The 20,458-nt window shown below is 45.4% G+C and overlaps 1 protein-coding gene across 1 annotated transcript in view; it reads left to right on the forward strand.

The window, feature by feature from the left end:
* The window catches only part of RDH10 (retinol dehydrogenase 10), a 184,593-nt gene that overhangs the window by 120,641 nt on the left and 43,494 nt on the right, over window positions 1–20,458 (forward strand). The gene's annotated exons all lie outside the window — the stretch shown is intronic.

A 20,458-nucleotide genomic window follows, 5' to 3' on the forward strand; every position in this document is an offset into this window, starting at 1 on the left:
GGGAGAATGCAGTGTCTGCCTAATACCTACACCTCTCCTTCACCCCCACTCCATCCATACCCTTATGTCCCATGTACTTCTGTAAAACCCAAGAAGTAGAAAGGTCTGAGACAAGGAAGAATAGAGGTAGCTTTCATAAAGATCCAAACCATGAAGCTGTGGCGAGGAAGTGGTGCAAATCCACAGGATCACTCTGATAAACCTGCATGAACGGTTTAGTCTCCAACTACAGACCCTACTGGATACCAACATAAAAACTAACGGACTCACGAGTGTCAGATCCTCCCTGGAGGAACCAAGAGCGTGGCAGAGGCTCACAGAAGAGAACAGCAGTGGGAGACCAGGATGCTGGAAGGTGAGAAGCCCGGTGTCCGGGAGGAGGAGGAGGAGGAGGAGGAGGAGGACAGACACAAGAACAAAGGCTGGCTGTGGAGAGCGCTGGCAGCACAGTGTATTTAGAGTCATTGGTCAGTAAGTTACTTCTTCTTTAGATAATTGATTACTTTAGCTTCAGGTACACGTTACTCTTAGTGCTTGTTACGTTACTTCTAAGTGTTTTCATATCCTTTTAGCATAGATTCATAGATCTTCTTTATTATATCCCTTTGTCCTCGTTGGTTCTCACTTTAACGTCCAACCATAATATTCTTTAATGCATTCTGACATCTTGGCAGGCGACATCCTTCCATGCAACATCCTTCCATACTTTCAGTGTGCGGGTACATTCTGTATGGTTGCAAAGAAAAGGGGGGGGCGGGGAAACTAGGTGCACACCTTGTATTAGGTAAATAAGTTCTATAAAGATCCAGACAAGCTGGTTTTAAGAGTCGAGTTGCACGGGACGAAATAAGGCCTTGGCACAAAAGCCCAATATACACAGGAAGAGAGAGAAAAGGATCCTATTTCGGATTCCTCCCGTCCCATGCACACTTTCAAGGGATCACCAGAGAGGTGGTAAAGAGTGATGATATAGTAATTCTGGAGTATTCAATAAAGTGTAATCAATCAAGTGTTACATAAGTCATTGAAAGCATTACATGTACACAAAATGTGTAAAAGCACAGTTGTTTAATTGTAGATAGCAACCAATGTAGAGATAAATAAAACACACATTTTTTTATAGACAGTATTGACTGTTTTTATGCGTTTCAAGGGGTAACCCTCTTGATCGAAGCCTAAACTGAATTTGCTGGTAGTTGAAAATCATTGGGAACAAAGCGGAAGCAAAAGAGAGAGAAAGAAGTACTTTCAATTAGACAAACCACCATGATACATGTTGGAAATCAAGAGAATAAACAATGCATGTTCTAACATGGGTATATACTTCCAAGTTAAACAATCTCTATTGTAAGCATTTATTCAAGTAGAGGATTTATACCCGATCAACATAGCTATATTGTTTTCTAATGATAAACCCCAGTTTGGCGGAGTGTGAGGCTAATGTAGCCAAAAAATTACCAATTAAGAAGCAGTACAGTAAGGAAATGAGTCTCGTTCATATGTATAACGTCCGTTAACCCTGACACCAGTTTCAAGCGAGCACATACGTGACAACACACACACCTGTCTGTGCTTGTTAAGTGCGCGTTAGTAGCAGAAGAGGCCCAAAGGAAGTGCCGGTATTCCAAATAGGAGTGGACAGTCCAAGGCTTCATGCGGTTATAAACCTAAACTGTAAATGGATGACATAAGATGAGGGCGCTGTAAATTAAAGAAACTGTTCATTCAGAAGTCAAGAGGCATAATCGGAATATATTGTACTAGGGTTATGCACACCCTAGATCTAGTGCAGGAATAGCATGATGTGCCTTCTGATGTCCCAGTATGTAGTGTAAATGGAGCAAGAGGCTCGAACAGAAATACCTGTACTTCTTCATGATCAATGTACCCAATAAGGAGAGAATCGTATGGAGTCCTTAGAAAGAAGCGTGCTGAGACATTTGGTTGTGCTATATCTACAATGAAGAGACCAAGATTATGAAGCATTTTACTAAGTATTGTACCTTGTGTGATCTCAAGGAGGACCACCGTACGGAGGTTGAAGCAAGTTGCAGGAAATGGCTTGGCTGCACGAATCCTGTGAAAAAAACACCCAGTTGTCAAGGACGCGCTCCACTGCAGGCTAGGAAGTGAACGCGTAGCGACGGGCCCGTTAAGTGGGACTTAAGTCAACCTACAAATGAACACATACATAACATGCATATAGAAAGAGTATATAGCTGCATATGGAGCGGTTAAAAAATTGAAGAGTCACTCAAGTTAGCATACCTGATGGAAGGATTCCAAATGGAGTCCGGACAGAAAAGCCGCTGATCAAGCGTCCGTGGCCACTGTAGCTAGGGCAACTGTTCTGCCACGTCTGTCTACCCAAATGGAGGTAGGAGTTTCAAAATCAAAAACTGGCTAAAGAGAGAGGCTGAAAAAGCAGACGGCCATCCTAGAGAGTTAGGTGGCAGAGGCTGTGTCGTCTTGTATACAGATGTACATAGATATGCATCTATGCACAGCCTGACAGAATGCCTGGCAATAGTGCATATTTTCTAACCATCTCTGATACTCATATACCATGGAACTATACCTGACAATATAAATCTCAACGTTAACTTCCCGTTGTGATTCGTGTTATGGGCGGAATGTTCAAAATCTATACATTTTGCCATATACATATAGGTGTGAACATCACACAGTATCTAATAAAGATATGTATTTCGAAGTTGAAAAATGGACAATGTCCAGATATTTAGATAGACCATGATGAAAGCATCTATATAAGATGTAAATGGCCTTTGCGTAATGTAACTTGTACCATTCCACACTATCATAGAGGGATATATGAATCCGAACAGTGACTAGTAACTCAAAAATGAACAGTACGCAAATAGATGATAGATCCAGATCCACAATGTACAGTAACATTCAGTTTAGGTCTGCCTATTTACAGCTTACTTTATGGATACAGAGGAATACCATAGTTAAATGTGTATACTATATGCATTCAGTCTCAATAATGGCCCATCTATATACATTCTCCAATCTGTAGTGAAGTATGGTCCTATGATCCAGTTTTCATCACTGCTATTGCCTTTCTTTTGAATACAATTTCCCCCGAATGCATTTGCTGTTTCTCTTCTGAAACCCTTGTCAAAATGGGTCATATGATCATATTTCACTGCAGATTGGAAAATGTATATAGACGGACTGGACACTATTGAGACTCACATTTGTATACTATATGCATTAACAATGGTATGGTATTCTTCTGTATCCATAAAGTAAGCTGTAAATAGGCAGACCTTCTAAACTGAATGTTACTGTACATTGTGGATCTGGATGTATCATCTATTTGCTTACTGTTTATTTTTGAGTTACTACTCACTGTTCGGATTCATATATCCCTCTATGATAGTGTGGAATGGTACAAGTTACATTCCACAAAGGCCATTTACATCTTATAAAGATGCTTTCTTCATGGTCTATTTAAATATTGGGACATTTGTCAATTTTTCAACTTCAAAATTCATATCTTTATTAGATACTGTGTGATGTTCACACCTGTATGTATATGGCAAAATGTATAGTTTTATTCCGGCCCTAACCTGAATCGCCACAGGAAGTTAACATTGAGATTTATATTGTCAGGTATACGTCCATGGTATATCAGTATCAGAGATGGTTAGAAAATATGCATTATTGCCAACCATTCTGTCAGGCTGTGCATATGTGCATATCCTGGAACATCTGTATACTTAACATTGAATACAAGGCGACACAGCCCCTGCCGCCTAACTCTCTAAGATGGCCGCCAGCTTTTTCAGCCTTTCTCTTTAGTCCGTTTTTGATTTTGAAACTCCTACCTCCATTTGGGTAGACGGACGTGGCAGAACAGTTCCCCCTAGCTACAGTGGCCATGGACGCTTGAGCAGCAGCTTTTCTGTCCGGACTCGGCATCCTTCCATCAGCTATACTAACTTGAGTGACTCTTCAATTTTTTTTTACCTCTCCATATGCGGCTATATACTCTTTCTATATGCTTATGTACAGTTAAGTTTGAACATATGTATGCGTTCATTTGTAGGTTGACTTAAGTCCCGCTTAACGGGCCCGACGCTACGTGTTCACTTCCTAGCCTGCAGTGGAGCACGTCCTTGACAACTGAGTTTCCCCCCCCCCCCCCCTGAGATTCGTGCAGCCAAGCCATTTCCTGCAACTTGTTCAACCTCCATACGGTGGTCCTCCATGAGATCACACAAGGTACAGTACTTAGTAATATGCTTCTTAATCTTTTGTCTCTTAATTGTAGATATAGTGCAACCAAATGTCTTAGCACGCTTCTTTCTAAGTACTCCATACGATTCTCTTCTTATTAGGTACATTGATCGTGAAGAAGTACTGGTATTTCTGTTCGAGCCTCTTGCTTAATTTACGCCACATACTGGGACACCAGAAGGCACATCATGCTATTCCTGCACTAGTTCTTGGGTGTGCATCGTCCTAGTATATGTTCTGATTATGCCTCTTGACTTCTGAATGAACAGTTTCTTTAATTTACAGCGCCCTCATTTTATGTCACCCTTTTACAGTTTAGGTTTATAACCGCATGAAGCCTTGGACTGTCAAGTCTTATTTGGAATACCGGCACTTCCTTTGGGCCTCTTCCGCTACTAACGCGCACACACGGGTGAGTGTGTTGCGTATGTGCTTGCTTGAAAATGGTGTCGGGGTTAACAGACTACGTTGCCATATACATATGAACGAGACTTATTTCTTCATTTCCTTACTGTACTGCTTGTTAATTTGTCATTTTTTGGCTACATTAACCACACACTTGAATAAATGCTTACAATAAAGATTTTGTTTAACTTGGGGAAGTATATACCCATGTTGGAACATGCATTGTTGAATCTCGATTTCCGACATGTATCATGGTGGTTTGTCTAATGGAAAGTATTTCTTTCTCTTTCTTTTTGCTTCCACTTTGTTCCCAATGATTTTCAACTACCAGCAAATTCAGTTTAGGCTTCTGATCAAGAGGGTTACCCCTTGAAATGCATAAAGCCATCACTACTGTAACATGTGTTTTTTGTTCATCTCTACATTGTAGATGGCATCCAATTAAAAACAGTGCTTTTACAAATTATGTGTACCATGTAATGCTTTCAATGGCTTATGAAACACTTGATTATTATACTTTATTGAATACTTGGCAAGTACTATATTACTACTCTTTACCACCTCTCTGGTGGTCCCTTGATAGTGTGCACGGGACGGGAGGAATCCGTAATAGGATCCTTCACATCCTGTATGGCTGTCTGGGTGCATACCGTCTCTCATACACTCAGTGCGGTATGGGAACAATGCAGGGTGTCCCATTTATTGCTCTTTTCTGACTGTTCGAATATGACGGCGGTGAGGTGGCGGCAGTTGGCGAGGTAGCGTCTAACTGCTCTTCTACATCTCCACATGTATAATCACTTCTAAGTCCAACTTTCCCAGGTACGCAATATAGCTTCTAAATGTGCACTAAGGACTTGCAGACCCATGTTGTGGAGGATTGTGCAGTCTTACGGAGCCAAAATTCACACCATGTTTTATTATAGCCACACACATGTGATCTAAATGTAGATATTTATTTTGTTTGCTTATCGATAACCTTGTGGTTGGTACCATCATGACCTGATTTGGCGACCCAAACTTAAAGCGGCATCTCTCATTGTATTCTAGAAAAGTCATTGCTACTTTATTGTTCCTACTGGAAATATCGAATCTGGATGATTTTGGCCACAACACCATACTGACTGGAAGAAGAAACTTGTAACAATCTTCTGAACTGCTGACTTCTGGACAGCCACTCTACTCTTATCACTCCCACAACCCCAGCCCCACACATCTAGCCTGTCCTGGTCCTACTTCCTTTACTACGCCCTTCTTTCTCCTCTCCTCTGTGGTGACTACTATATCTTCCTCCATCTTTTGTCCAATGCTCTGTACTTGCAACTTATCATGAACCTCCTGTTACTCTGTATGCAGGTTCTAATACTTTAGTAATCCTGCTTTATAGAAATGGAAGCGATCAAGTTGTCCATGTAACACGCTCTTTCAGCATCTGTTTGGGTGGTGTGATAAGACCAGAGGAGTACTCTGTGGGCTCTGCAGTGTTAAAAACATACAGCCGTTATATAAAACTTCTGAGGCTTGTGGAATCTGCTTGGATCACATGCTGTGCATAGGCCGACATCCAGTAGAGTATTACAGTATGGAGTATTACAGCTGTTTTCGAAACTCGAAAAGGGACTTCGACTGGGTGTGCCAGTAATACTATCCCTAATGTGATGTCCACTGTACCCATGATCCCTCACGCATTGGGATCCCTCCGATTGTTTTATTTCCACCATTCTAGAAGGACACGTATAGCAGCGTTCCTTTCGGCATAAAGCCATTGACTATTTACAAATTAGCGATAGTATTTCTTTCTATCCTTTCATAGGCCTCCGAACCACCATGCCGATGGAGACAGAAAAAATGCCCATCGAAGACTACCGCGACTGACCTTTTGGCCTAGGAAGGCTGCCCCGGGCCACAGCCCGGACACTAGGGAAAGAGGGGGGGTGAGGCCATTTTAGGATGCATATACTCCCCTTCCTACACTTTGTTCGCCCAGTTTCCATAGCCATAACCTATAATCATGGAAAATACAGTTTAATTTTTGCCCCAAGTGTAATCGGAAATTCCCGTGGTTAGACAAACACTTAGTTTGTAACGTGTCTTCCAAGAGACCACGTCGAAACGTCTTGTCGAGCGTGCAGGCTCTTCAAGCCAAAGACATTAAAGGACCATTCCACGAAGCGCTGGGCCCACTACGCCAGGCAACTGGAGGCCATGGAGGTGGAAGGAGCCTTTAGCGATAGCGACGCTGCCTTTCGGACGGCGGGGGCGACTGAGTAACTCCAGCTACTCAAGCGCAGGCCCCAAACCCCGTAGGACAGGCCGGCAGCCATGTTGTGGGGACTACACCCGGCGGTGGTAGAGCTACAAAGACACATACCACTAAGCACATAAGCCCAGGTCGAGACTTGACACATGGGTTGAGTGATCGACAACAATCGACACCCAGGGAAAGGTCAGCCGAGTCCCTGTTCTCTGGGCAATAACTCTTGAGATCGCCACATGACAGAGCCCAACCGTCGAAAGACAGCAAGGGTGTCGCTTGCAAAACTCCCTTTGAAGGGTGATCGTCCGCGGATGAGGCCTCTGCCCTACCTGCAGCTGAAATTTGACGCTCGCCATCCGGATAAGGTGGCAGGCCCCAAAAAGTCTGTAAAACACTCCTATGGTCCCCGGAGGGGGGTGGGGGGAGGGGGTCGGTGAACATCGCAAGAAGACCAAAAAAACCCTAGGACTTCCTGTCATGACCCTTAACCCTGGCCCTCACTGGCAAGTCAGCCTTCCAGTTAGGGCCAGGTCAAAGGCCTTAAAACCTTATCCAAGACTCTCTTGGAGTCAATCCTGGCGCCAGGCTCAAAACCATCACGAAGACCAACATTAGAATGGGACTATTTACTTTGGACTATTTAACTTGGGGGGGGGGGGGGGGGGTACACACATAGCTCAGTTATAAGGAACTGAGCTATGCGGTCTAGTCTTTTGGGTGTGGCAGGCCTGGGATTATTTTACCTGGACAACTTTTACCTGAGACCATTTAAACCACACCCAAACAGAACACTCTTCGTGTTATTCTGCTGTGGGCAGCGTAACGCTCACCGTGTCCACTTCTTTGATGCCAGTTTACCTGAAACCAAGGACCTGCAGAGAGAGAAAGAACATTACGAAACTTACCTGGAACAGTATCCTGTCTTCAATCCATCGCCGACTTCAGTTCCACTCACCTAAAGGTACGAACTCCATCATCCGGCATACCTGGAAAGAGGAGGAAGAAAGACCGCATTAATAAGCGTTTCCTCCCGAACGAAGAAAGCCACACAATTCTACCTGGGTAGTCCTCTCCTGGTCCGTATCATTGCTGGAACATCTTGGCGCTCGGGGAGGAACATCGCAACCTGCAAGGAGAGAAAAGACACAGGTTAACAATATAAAAGGCGAAACAGTGCCGCGCATCGCGCATTACTCACCGGACAGCATCGCGCCCACTGTGCTTTCGCCTACTAAACCTAAAAGGAAAAGAAGCAAGACCTTATTCGAACTAAGAGGAACATAAGAACTGCATATAAAGACTGTAAAGCAGCAAACCTACAGAGTCGCAGCAGGCCTGGATTCCCACAGGGGGCTTGCACCAGTGAAGTAACTTGGTCGCTACTCGCCCCCCACATCTACGCGCTCCTGCCACGAGGAGCAGGACGGAGAATCCACCTTTTACAATATTAAGACCCATCTTTAACCAGAGGCCTTACCAAGGGACCGGGAGAGGGTTTGAGAGTGCAAATCATCCAACCAGGGCTAGGTGGCGTCCCTGTGAATACCAGGGGAGCGTAACACTGCCCCTCAATCTGTCATAATTCCAAAGAATGGCCTTAGAGTGATGAAAAGAATGACCTTTATCGCCAATAGTTTCGAGAAAAACCCTGATTATCTTCAGAGCTTCAACTCCACCCCTCCCACCACAGCTCCATCTGGCTCTCAAGTCTCTGCCCTACCTACTCGGCCCCCTTCTAAGAGCTCTCATTCAAATGTTCCTTTACAGAGCACAGTCGTAGATCTCTGACCCTGGGTCAGACCAAGAAAATCTCTCCTTTTGTAGAGGCATCTGACCCTTGCTTATTGATGAGGATACAGAGGACCCTTCTTATGGGGATGACGAGGACCAAGAGGCAGACCAAGAGGCTAATGTGCACTCTATAGATTCCCCTCTTAACCAAGACACTCAAGTTGTCGATTATCATTAGGACAAATCAACCCCTCCTCAATGAAGTAATAGCCAAGGTGGCTGAGCACTTCCAGATTGACACCCAGGAGCTACAGGAGGATAGAGACTTTACTGAACAAATCCTTGGCGACAATAAGACAGTGACCAAGTTTATCCCGCTACTGAAATCCGTGCAACGCAGAATACAGCCATCTTTAGAAGCTCATAATCTCACGGGCTGTAAACCCACGTGTGGAGAAATTATTCAGACCTGCACCTTCAGACCATTATACATTAGAGGGCAACTGAAACCAGACTCCTTAGTTGTGACTACAACTAGAAAGAGAGCAGGCACACCCCTTGCTTCCTCTGAGGCTCTACCTGATAAGGAGAGAAAAAAGATCTATGCCATGGGCAGAAAGGTCTCCTCTGCGGCCTATCAAACCAGGATAGCGAACAATGCAACTCTTGGCTAGTTGCAACTGCCACAAGTGGGAAGAAATGTCTGATTTACTTTTGTCTGCCCCAGAGCCATTCAGATCCCAACTAGCACAAGTGGCTGCAGATGAGAGGGCTGTGTCTAGCTGTCTCCTTAAATCCAATTTTGACGTGGCGGACAATGTCAGAAGAGTCATTGCGCAAGGGACCGTTATTAAAAGGCATGCATGGCTGCGCCAGTCAGGTTTTAGACCAGAAACGCAGGCCACTCTAATAAACATGCCAGTGGAACCTAACATGCTCTTCGGTAAGGCCGTTGAAGAGTCACTTAAAACAGCAAAGGACGAGTATGACACTCTTAAATCTTTAGGTCCACTCACTAACAAGCCGTCTGGTCAAAGGGGTAATGGACATTTTTGCTGCTTTCGAGGCCAAAATTCTCAACAAGGATCCAACTATCAAGGCCAGGGTTCCTCCTGGGGCAATAATCAAGGGCAATCTTCCCAGGGCTATCCCAGAGGACAACGCAGAGGTCGTGGTCGTGACAGAGGCCCTGCTCGAGGTGGCACACCACCTCAGAGCAAGCGACATTCCACTTCAGGTGCCCTCCCATCTTCTCCAGTAGGACGCATTTCCAGCTTCACCCACGCATGGGAGGGAATCGCCTCAAACAGATGGGTGCTGTCCACAAGTAGCAGGCGGATTCTGTATAGAATTACTCCAACGTCCCCACGACCACCCCCCACGAAAGAAAATCCACTCAGAAGAACACCACTGTGTCCTTCTCGAAGAGATAGCCACACTTCTTTTAAAGGACACCATAGAAGTTGTCCCGGCCAACCAGGTAAACGGGGGTATTTATTCAACTTACTACTTTGTGCCAAAAAGATCTAAAAATGCTCTAGTATTAGATTTGCACCCTGCAAACAAGTCTGTCAAGCCACAAAAGTTCTGCATGTCTATGCTACAAGAGGCAATCTCTCTACTAAAAAGGGGATTGCATGGCAACAATGGATATGCAAGATACCTATTTTCATATTTCAGTGCACAGAAGATTCTTGCGTTTCAAGATAGAGAACCGGCACTACCAATTGGAGGTGCTGCCCTTTGGAATAGCCTCGGCTCCAATGGTATTCACAAATGTACTGGCAGTGGTGGCAGCGCACCTTCGCAGGGAGGCAAGCCCAGTGTACCCTTACCTGGACAGCTGGCTCATTACAGGGGAATCTCCCCTTATTTGCAGACAAAACATTCGGAGAACAATTAACCTCCGTTCATTTGGGCTTCTCCATCAAGGAGAAAAAGTCGAGCCTAGTACCAAGCACTTCAAAACAGTTCCTAGGAGCTGTCCTAAACACAGAGGAGGGGGTTGGTCTTTCCAGCAGAGGAAAGAGTAGAACATTTGTTACTGCAAATACCACATTATCAGGCCGGCTGCCAGATAAGGGTGCGCAAAGCCATGTGTTTAATAGGCATGATGGCATCTTGCATTTACCTGGTTCCTCACGGGGGCCTGCAAACCATGCAGGAGTGGCTGGCCAAACAGTGGTCTCGGCAAGTGGGACGATCTAGTGGTCGTTTCGCCAACACTCATACAAAATCTTCGCTGGTGGACAAGAGAAAATCTAACGAAAGGGAAACCTTTCTACGATCCAGAGGTACAGGCGGTTATGACAGCCTCCTCACTGGCAGGGCGTGGGGGGGGGCTCACTGCCTTCACCACACAGCTCAGGGTCTGTGGTCTCGCACTGTAGCTCAGAACCATATCAATCTGCTAGAACTTCTGGCAGTATTCAAAGCCCTTCGGGCATTCAAACCCCATTCAACACACCGATCTGTGTAGATCCTAACAGACAGCACTACAGCGATATTTTATATCAACAAGCAGGGGGGGGGTTACATGTTCTCCAAATCTGTCCAGACTTGCACAGCAAATTTGGAGATGGACACTCAAACGGAAGATGTTCCTGTCATCACATGTTCCAGGGGAACTCGACTCTTTAGCAGGCTTGTTGAGCAGAGTTCCCCTACCCAAGGAACACGAGTGGCGTCTACACTAAGGAGTCATAGAACACCTTCTCTCAATGGGGTTTCCCCCAACTATACACTTATTCGCCACAAGCAAACAGTCAGTGCTGAGACTTCGCGTCCAGGTTCCCCCAGCCAGGCTCCAAGGGAGACCGCCCTATGGATGAATTGATCAGGGAAATTTGCTTACGCTTCCCCCTGCCTCCTCCCCCACGCCTCTTGTGAGGAAAGTGGTGAACAAGATACACAAGGAACCGATGACGCTTATCCTAGTTGCTCCTATGTGGGCGAGAAAACCCTGGTATCGCGCAAACTGCCAATGTGCGATCCCATCAAACTCCCGTGCCAGTACAACCTACTCGCACAGCATGAGGAACTAACCGTGCCTTCGCACTCAATGAACTTGGCAGCATGACTCCCGAGGTCATAGAGTTCGGACATCTCAACCTGCCTCAAAAATGCATGGATATCTTGAAAGAATCAAGAAAACCAAACACTACGTCCTGTTACGTTGACAAAAGGAGAAGATTCGTAATTTGGTGCCGGGCTAAACGGATCAGCTCCATAGAATGTACTCCATCTCACATTCTAACTTGTATACTCCATTTGCTAGATGCAGGGCTAGTATTTATCTCCCTAAAAGTCGGCTTTGTCAGCCTACACAACCTCTCATAAGAAGCTCTCATTGTGGAAAGTACCGGTCATTAAAGCATTCATGGAAGAAGTAAAGCGACTCCACCCTCCAATTTCTAACCCGCCGCCAGGTTGGGACCTCAATGTGGTACTCTCTAAGCTCATGGGGACCCCCTTTCGAGCCTATGCACAAGTCTAGTCTCAAACACCTGACTTATAAAACTGCCTTCTTAGTGGCTATCACTTCCATAAGAAGGGTTCGTGAAATCCAAGCATTGTCAGTGCCGGATCCTTTCTTTACTATACATAAGGACAAACTGGTTTTACGTACTCACCCTAGGTTCTCACCTAAATTCATCTCCAAATTTCATGTAAACCAGTCAATTGAGCTACTGGGTTTCTTCCAGGAACCCAACCGCTCAGCTGAGGTAAACCTCCACACACTAGATGTGAGGAGACTGGTACTCTACTACGTAGACCAGACCGCTAAGAAAGACAGATCAATTGTTTGTCTCCATAGTGCCGGGCAGAGAATATCTAGGTCGATGGGGAATAGCACAGTTGGATACATCAGACTATCGGATAAAACACTGCCTTTTATGCCCAGGGCTAACACCACAAGAGGTACTGGAGCCACTCTGGCTTTCATTGCAAATGTCAGATACACAAGTGCGACAAGCGGTTCTAAGATGTTCATTTGCTCATGCACGCTCTCACATCCCACCACCACCTTCTTCCACTGCTGGCTAATCTATGCACAGCATGTGATCTAAGCAGATTCCACAAGCCTCAGAAGGGATACATTACTCGCCGTAATTGTATTTCTGATGCTTGTATCTGCTTAGATTCACATGCGACCCACCCTTCCTCCCCTCGGAGAGAAGGCGCATGTATGCTTATGAGCTTTTCTGATATGTATCTGTGTGGATACAACTGTACTTGCGCTACACCGCATGCTACCGCATATTAGGAAAATCACTATCTGAGGGATCCCACCGCGTGAGGGATCATGGGTACAGTGGACGTTGCACTAGGGATAGTATTACTGGCACGCCCTGTCGGTCTCTTTTCGAGTTTCAAAAAACAACTGTAATACCCTGCAGCTTCCACTAGATGTCGGCCTATGCACAGCATGTGAATCTAAGTAGATACATTACTCACCATAATTTTATTTGATGCTTGTAACGTATATTTATAATTCTGATGCTTGTTTATCTGCTTGGAATCACATGCTGTGCGTATAGTCCAACATCTAGTGGTAATCGTCGAGTATTGCATCTTTTCTATTGAAGATCAAAAGGGGACGTTGACATGGGCGTGACTGTAACACTATCCCTAAATTGACGTGGAGTGTAACCAAAATCCCTCACTTGTCAAGGTCCCTCAGATTGTTTTTTCCACCCAACTTGTTGGTCGCCTTATGCCGAGGTCGCTAGAGTTGATAATGCTAATACTTCTTTGTCCTACGAGTGATTGTCGTCTAGTCTTTGCTACTTCTTCTTGACTGCTACTTTGTGGACGCCTACGGCGAAGACATCCACTACTGTTCTGCGACTGGTGCATTCATTGACGTCTGTTGACCGTGTGGCCTCGACCTTCCGGCCAGGCCTTTATAGTGGGGCCCTGGGATAATTCTTTTGAAAATGCATTTCCTTTTCCCCTTTCTTTCCCTCTTTGGTCTGGCTGCCGCCTTCTACCTCTGCTATGGAGAGGACGTCATTTAAATTTTGTCCGCCGTACAACAGAAAATTCCCATGAGAGACACTTCACAGATGCAATAGATGCTTACCTCGTGACCACGCCGAGTAGTCCTGCAAACTCTTTTGTCCCAACCCGTTCACGGACACGCGGACAAAGTGGTGTGTGGCCTACGCGATGCAGGCTGAAGTTGTTCCCCTGTTGATGCCGTTGCCTCGGATGTGGAGGACTCTAGTGGCAGCCATGACTCCGACCAGTAAGGCATAGATCTTTGACGGAACCCTCCGGTTCCCAGTTGCCGGCCCCGACAGACAGACCACCGGTTATGTTATGGGGAGTTCACATCCCGACGACTGCCACATTTGCACCACCCAAGGCAAAACACACAACCCCTAAGGCCTCCTCGATGGACATGTCGAAGTGCCAGACGCAAACGGGGCTGCCAAAAAATGTCGGTGCCTGCCGAACCTTGTGGTCGAGCGCCCTCCCAACAACCGTCTTCTAGGCATGTGACTGGGCTTCCCTCTCACAAGGGCGTCTCTGTAAAAAAGCACATGGCTACCGACACGTCGACCAAGGGCGCTCTTGCACCTAAGGTTTCAGATTCAACAACCATGATGACTCTTGCAGGTGCGTCAGCTCACCATCAGCTGCTGAAAATACATGTCTAGCGACAAGGAACAGCCCAGAAGTGCCTCCTCTCGTCGAGAGGAGTACTCTAAAGGCCCCAACCTCCTCTAGGGCATTATCGGGTAAATGTCCCCCTTCTGAAGAGCCTTTTCCCTCCTCCAGACGCCTCTGCTACATTCCTGTGGACTAGGCAGAGATTTGAGAATTATATGGATAAGGTGTCACAATTCAAACTTCTCAAAGAAGGGCATTACCCCAAGAGGCCTAGGAAGGATGACTCCTGCCCCATTACACCAAAGCTGCAGAAGCTTCCAATTCAATCTCAAATCCATCAAGAGGAGGTTTTGGAGTAAACCAGAAGAAACATGAGGACAATCTTTTTGTTCAGGACACTGCTAACCAGGACCCAGACTGTGAACAAGATCATCCAGCAGATCGGGGGCCTCGGCTCTCACCCACTCCTACCCCAGACATTATTTGCCTAGACCTGCTTTCTTCACCTCAACAAAGGCAGTCATCCCCAATAGATGACCAGATGGTATTTAATGCCATCCTGAAGAGATCCGCAGATCACTTTCAGATTGCCACACAGGAAGCTGTCCAGGACTCCGGCTTAGTTGAGGACATTTTAAAAGGAAAACTCTCCCACTAGTCGGGCTATTCCTCTGCCCCAGTCCATAAAGAAACTCCTTGCTCCTTCATTGTCTCCTTCCCCTCACAAGGGCTGTCAACCCTCGGGTTGAAAAACGTTCACCCCTCGCCATCTGACCTATGTATATTTGAGGTCATGCCACACCGGACTCTCTGGTTGTTACAACCACCAGAAAAAGAGCAGGGGTGCTACTGTCCACGTCGGAGGCTCCCCTGGATAAAGATTGCAAAAAGCTTTATGCTCTGGGCAAACATATTACCACATCCACGGCCTATTCCACCAGAATCGCAAATAACGCAACCCTTCTCACTAGTTACAGCAACGTACAAGAAGGCCTTCAAGAGGTCCTGAACCACAAGATCACGCCTCCTGGCAGTCGTCCCTGAGGGTAGACCTATTTAAAAGAACACATTAGGACGCTGCTGAAACGGTGGGATGTACTCTGGCACAAGGCTTCAAGCTGGAGACTCAGTCCTCCCTCATAAATTAGCCTGTAGAGTAAACCTATTTGGTAAGGCTGTCGATGATGCCTTCGAGACAGCTAAGAAGGAAGGTGAGACATTAAAATTGCTCATCCAAATTACATCCAAGCCTTTTCAACAGCGGGGAGGGTCAAACTCTCGTTCCTTTCTAGGTCCGTCATTCTCCTGATCTCCTCATGGTCATTTTGGCACTGGAGGTACCCCATGGTCCTCTGGACAAGGCTCATCTGGCAGCAGCCAGTATCGGCAAAGAGGACAGCGAAGAGGCAGAAACTCCACCCCAAGAGGCTCCTCGGCACTCCACATCTAAATGACTTGCCAGTCTGGGTCCCCTCCCATGCCTTCTCAATTGGGGAACGCTTATTATTCATTTACGAATGGGAGGGGATCACATCAGACCAGTGGGTGCTAAAGACTGCCAGGCGTAGAGTTCCACTGGCTACCTCGTTATCACCCTCCAAAGTGCAGACGCCTATACCAGCACACCTGCAAATCCTGCTGGAAGTGATGCAGATCCTTCTGGAAAAGGGCGCTGTACAGGTCGTCCCCTTCACCAGGTAAACAAGGGTATTTATTCAGTGTACTTGTACCCAAAAAGGATCTCACCATGCACCCTGTGTTAGATCTGCACCCAGTGAACAAATCTATGTCAAACCGCAAAAATTCCAAATGACGACATTACAGGAAGTAATCCCACTAGTGGTGCAGGGGGATTACATGGCCACATTGTATATGAAAGATGCATACATTCATATTGCAATGTTTCCAGCACACAAAGTACCCAAGGTAATAGTGTGTCCTCTATCAGTTCAAGGTTCTTCCCTTCAGCATCACCTCAGCTCCAAGGGTGATACAAAGATACTAGCAGTAGTAGCTGCTCACCTGCACAGGCAGTCCGTTCCAGTCTATCCTTACCTCGACGACTGGCTCATAACCGGGGATTTGTACGGAACATGCCTAACTAATACCCAGAAGACAGTAGATCGCTTTCAGCCTAGGCTTCTCGATCAACGAGAAAAAGTCCAATCTAGACCCCAGCCAAGTAAAACAGTTTTGGGGGCTCTAATTCAGACCATAGATGGCCTTGTCTTCCCATCCAACGAAAGGGTTCAAAACCTGATGTTCCAGATCCTTCACTATGTAGGCAGTTGCAGGGTAACCGTATGTATTAGGAATGATGGCCTCCTGCGTTTACCTAGTTCCACACGCTCGCTTGCGCATGCGCACCATGCAAGAGTGGCTCGAGCCAATGGTGTTGGGCCAGCTGACAATGGGATGATCTAGTGTTTGTCTTGGCATCCCTCATTCAGTCTCTGCGATGGTGGTCAAGGGAAAACCTTCTGCAGGGAAAGACCTTCACCACTGCAGTAGAAGCCACTCTTACCCCAGACATCTCTGACAGGGTGGGGAGCTCACCTCCTTCAACAGACGGCGTGCGGCGTGTGGTCCCGAGCGGTAGCATCTGATCACATAAATCTGTTGGGATTGCTGGCAGTGTTCAAGGTCCTGAAAGCTTTTCAAACATACCTCCAGGGGACAATGGTTCTAGTCATCACGGACAGTACTGTATTACCTGAACAAACGGGGTCCCTCACTCTCTAGGGCAGTCCAAACTGTCACAGAACATATGGAAGCGGGCTCTGAATCACAAGCTGTTCCTCCTGTCACAACACGTTCCAGGGGAACTCATCTTCTGGTGTACGTACTCAGTAGAGCATGAATGGCAACTACACGAGGACATTGTACTCCCTCCCCCCCCCCACCCCTCAAAAAATAAGAATCTGTGTTGTCCTGGGATCAAGGGTTCTATTTTAAAGCATAATTTCAAGGCACAAAGGGAGGCAGACTGATAAGCTATGCAAGTAAGGAATATTTCTCTTGGGTTAAAAAACATTTGCAAGCGCCAAGTATTATCCAATTAACAGTGGATAAGGTCTATACAAGATGGAGTGAGCAAGTCTCTAGAGGCCACACCCAGTGTAAGTAAATCATATAGCAGGAAATGGGTCGAAATTGACATATTTGAGTTCTCCTCACATGTGATTCAGAAGTCTAAAACCGGGTCTATTCATTAAGCTTTGGATGAAGATAGTGATGTGCTTGCACTCCCTCAAATCTCCCAGAACAGAGAAGACTACAAGGTCAACTACAGACTGGAAACATAGGTGTATAGCTGGACTAATGAGAGATGAGGGATTGATTGGGAAAGTGGTGAGTAATCTGACGTGACTTGAGCACCTGGGTTTTATTTTGCTTATGTGCTGCTAACAAGCCGAAGTCCAAGGTTGGGTGCGAATGCCAACCAATCGAGGGTCTATGGGGCAACATGCTATACAATGTTGCATAGACCATACGCTGCCATTTTCTTTGCTATAATCACTATTCTATGTATTTAGAGGTAGTTTGCGGCGTGCCTTCCAGATAAGGGGAAGCCAATGAAGTACTAACCCATATGAATACCATGGGTACATATGGTCGCTCAACCAATCTTTCCCATCGTTTTTCAGTTTGTCACGTAGGATGTCATAGTTGATGCATATTGGGGTATATAACCTCTGCATTATCAAGTTTGTGTGTGTATGTGCAAGCATCAGTCTGTCTGCCAGTTTGCCCAGCTTTAGTAAATTGAGAAAATAGTATGCATAGATATATATTTTTTTATGCCATATTTTCTGAGTGTCTGGTTATTTGGTCTGAATTCTTTAATGGTAATTCCATCTTACACAAGAGACGCTTCAAGGTGCCAGAGCACATTTTGGTACCAGTGCGGATGGTTCAGGTTTAACTGACCTAGGCCCAGATCTTTGGACTTTTGGCTGCTTGCAGCTAAAGACTGCGGAGCTTCTTGTGGAAAACGGCATGTAACAAAACGTGTGCAAGAAGATATGGTTGACAGGTCCCTCTTTGATGAAATTCCTGTGCGGTCACTGCGGAAGCCCTGCGGACTGAAGGTGAACTGGGTCGGTTGAGGAAGAGTCTATGCTGAGGGACTCTAGCTGAGCCACAGCTGTAAGTGGAACATTGAAGGAGGCAAAAATGGGGAGAGGGGATTGCGTTGTAAATATAAAGTTTAAAAGTAACAGGATTAAAAAAATATATATTATAATGAAGAGACATGGATACCTCGATTCCTGGTTCCAAGGGGACTGAGGGGTATGCACTAAAGACTCCAAATGGGTGTGTAAAGGATTCCTGAGGCAAGGCCATCGAGTGCATATTGAACTCCAAAATGGAGTAAAAAATTATATACATTTATTAAAGGAAGGCGTATGCAGGGAAAAGTAATTAAAGTGGACGCGTGTATGGGTTTATAATCGGTCGGTATAAAATTGATGTTTAGATTAATAGATCTAAAATGATAGTATACAATTAAAGGAATAAGATTTTTTTTTTAAATCAAGATTGTCAATTGGGAGGATAAAAATCAAAAACTAATAAAACAAACATGTCGATGATAAAACCACATACTAAACATTGATAGAAAGTGTAAACAAACACATTGTTGCATAGATTTTAAAAATGGTTAAAATATTTAGATTTTCAGTTAATAAGCAGAGATTAATGGTGCCTGGTCAAATTGATCAGTGTGTTTTATATTGATAAAATGAGCAGAATAAAAGGTCAGGTAAGTATAGACAGTCGGATCGACTTGTCGTTATGGGGACACTACTCTTCACCTATGCAGAAAATCATTCGAAGTGGGTTCGAGGCACGATTTATAAGGCACTCGTGCTGACCTCCGGGAGGGTTAATTGTCAAAGAATCGTTCTACGCTGGAGGAGGGGAACTGGCCACCATTGGTGTGCCATCATGCGTACCCGGAACGTCCAGGCTCACTGTAGCTTTTTTCCAACATTGCCTCCGCCAGCAGGATATCTACATTCTGGATTGCAACAGCAGTGCTTTGCAACCTGTTTTTTTCCTACCCAGTAAGGCGATAGTTTTTTTCCTTCTTCCCTCCTTGCTCCCCAAGCGGTTTTTGCCCCGTGCCCTGTTTCTTCCAGCAGTGGTGCACCCCTTTTCTGCATCCTTCCTTCAGCTACCAATTATGATTTTCTTTTTTTTCATACTTTCTGGCTCCTAGTCCTGTTTTTCGCTTGTGTTTACTGCTGTGCTTCTTTACCTGCCTTTTGAGAAGCAGCTTGTACTCCTTGCTTGTTGACATTTCGCCTTTGCTATTGGAGTTCTCTACTGGATTAGATTCACTGTGTGGATTCCATGGTCCCATCCACATCCAGCATCCTACAAGACTACCATCTGTGGTGTGTGTGTGTGTTTATTTTTTTATTTTTTTGGGGGGGCTCACTCCCGCACCCCCCTTTCTTGAAAATGAAGAGTGTAGATGCAGAAGAGAAGGGATTTTATCACTTAAAAAAAATTGGAAACAGCAGTGGGCTATGTTAATCTGACATGCAAGCCCCCGGTAATACCGATTAGGACAATGCAGAAGACCAAAAGCTGAGAATGTAAATATATATTAAAACACAGTGAAAGTGAACAGCGTGATGAGAAAAGGGACAGGCAAGATAGACAGATGGAGATGGAGGAAGAAGCAACAAAACAAAGAAATAAAAGACCAGGGAATAACAATAGTACTGAATGGAGGACATTTATTACTTAAGCTGGACGATAAGATCATTGAGGCTTGAGAATGAGAAGCAGTAAAAGGAAGAGCATACAAAGAAGGAAAGGGAAAGCAAGCAAAGGGAAGAATGTAAGAAACGAGGAAAATAAAATTAGACTAGAAGAGCGGAAACAAGGAGGTAGACGCACAAAGAATGCGATGCGTAGGTTGCAAAGCAGGTGCGAGGAAGATGAATTGAGGGAGATGAAAGGGAAGAAAAAAATGAACAGAAGTAGGGAATTAAAAGACAAATGAGAGAATTCATGTCCTAGAAGAAAGTGCTGATTGAAGCACAAGAACGACTTGAGGCAGAGAGGGTAACAGCCCTGCAGAGACCTGCACGGCATACCAAGAATACCAACACTGGCTGATGAGCTTGAAGTAGAAAACTTTGGGAAAAGAATTGGGGATTTATA

The sequence above is a fragment of the Ambystoma mexicanum genome, chromosome 5q, assembly GCF_040938575.1.
Source record: "Ambystoma mexicanum isolate Mex_15411 chromosome 5q, UKY_AmexF1_1, whole genome shotgun sequence".
In the NCBI taxonomy this organism is placed as follows: domain Eukaryota; kingdom Metazoa; phylum Chordata; class Amphibia; order Caudata; family Ambystomatidae; genus Ambystoma; species Ambystoma mexicanum.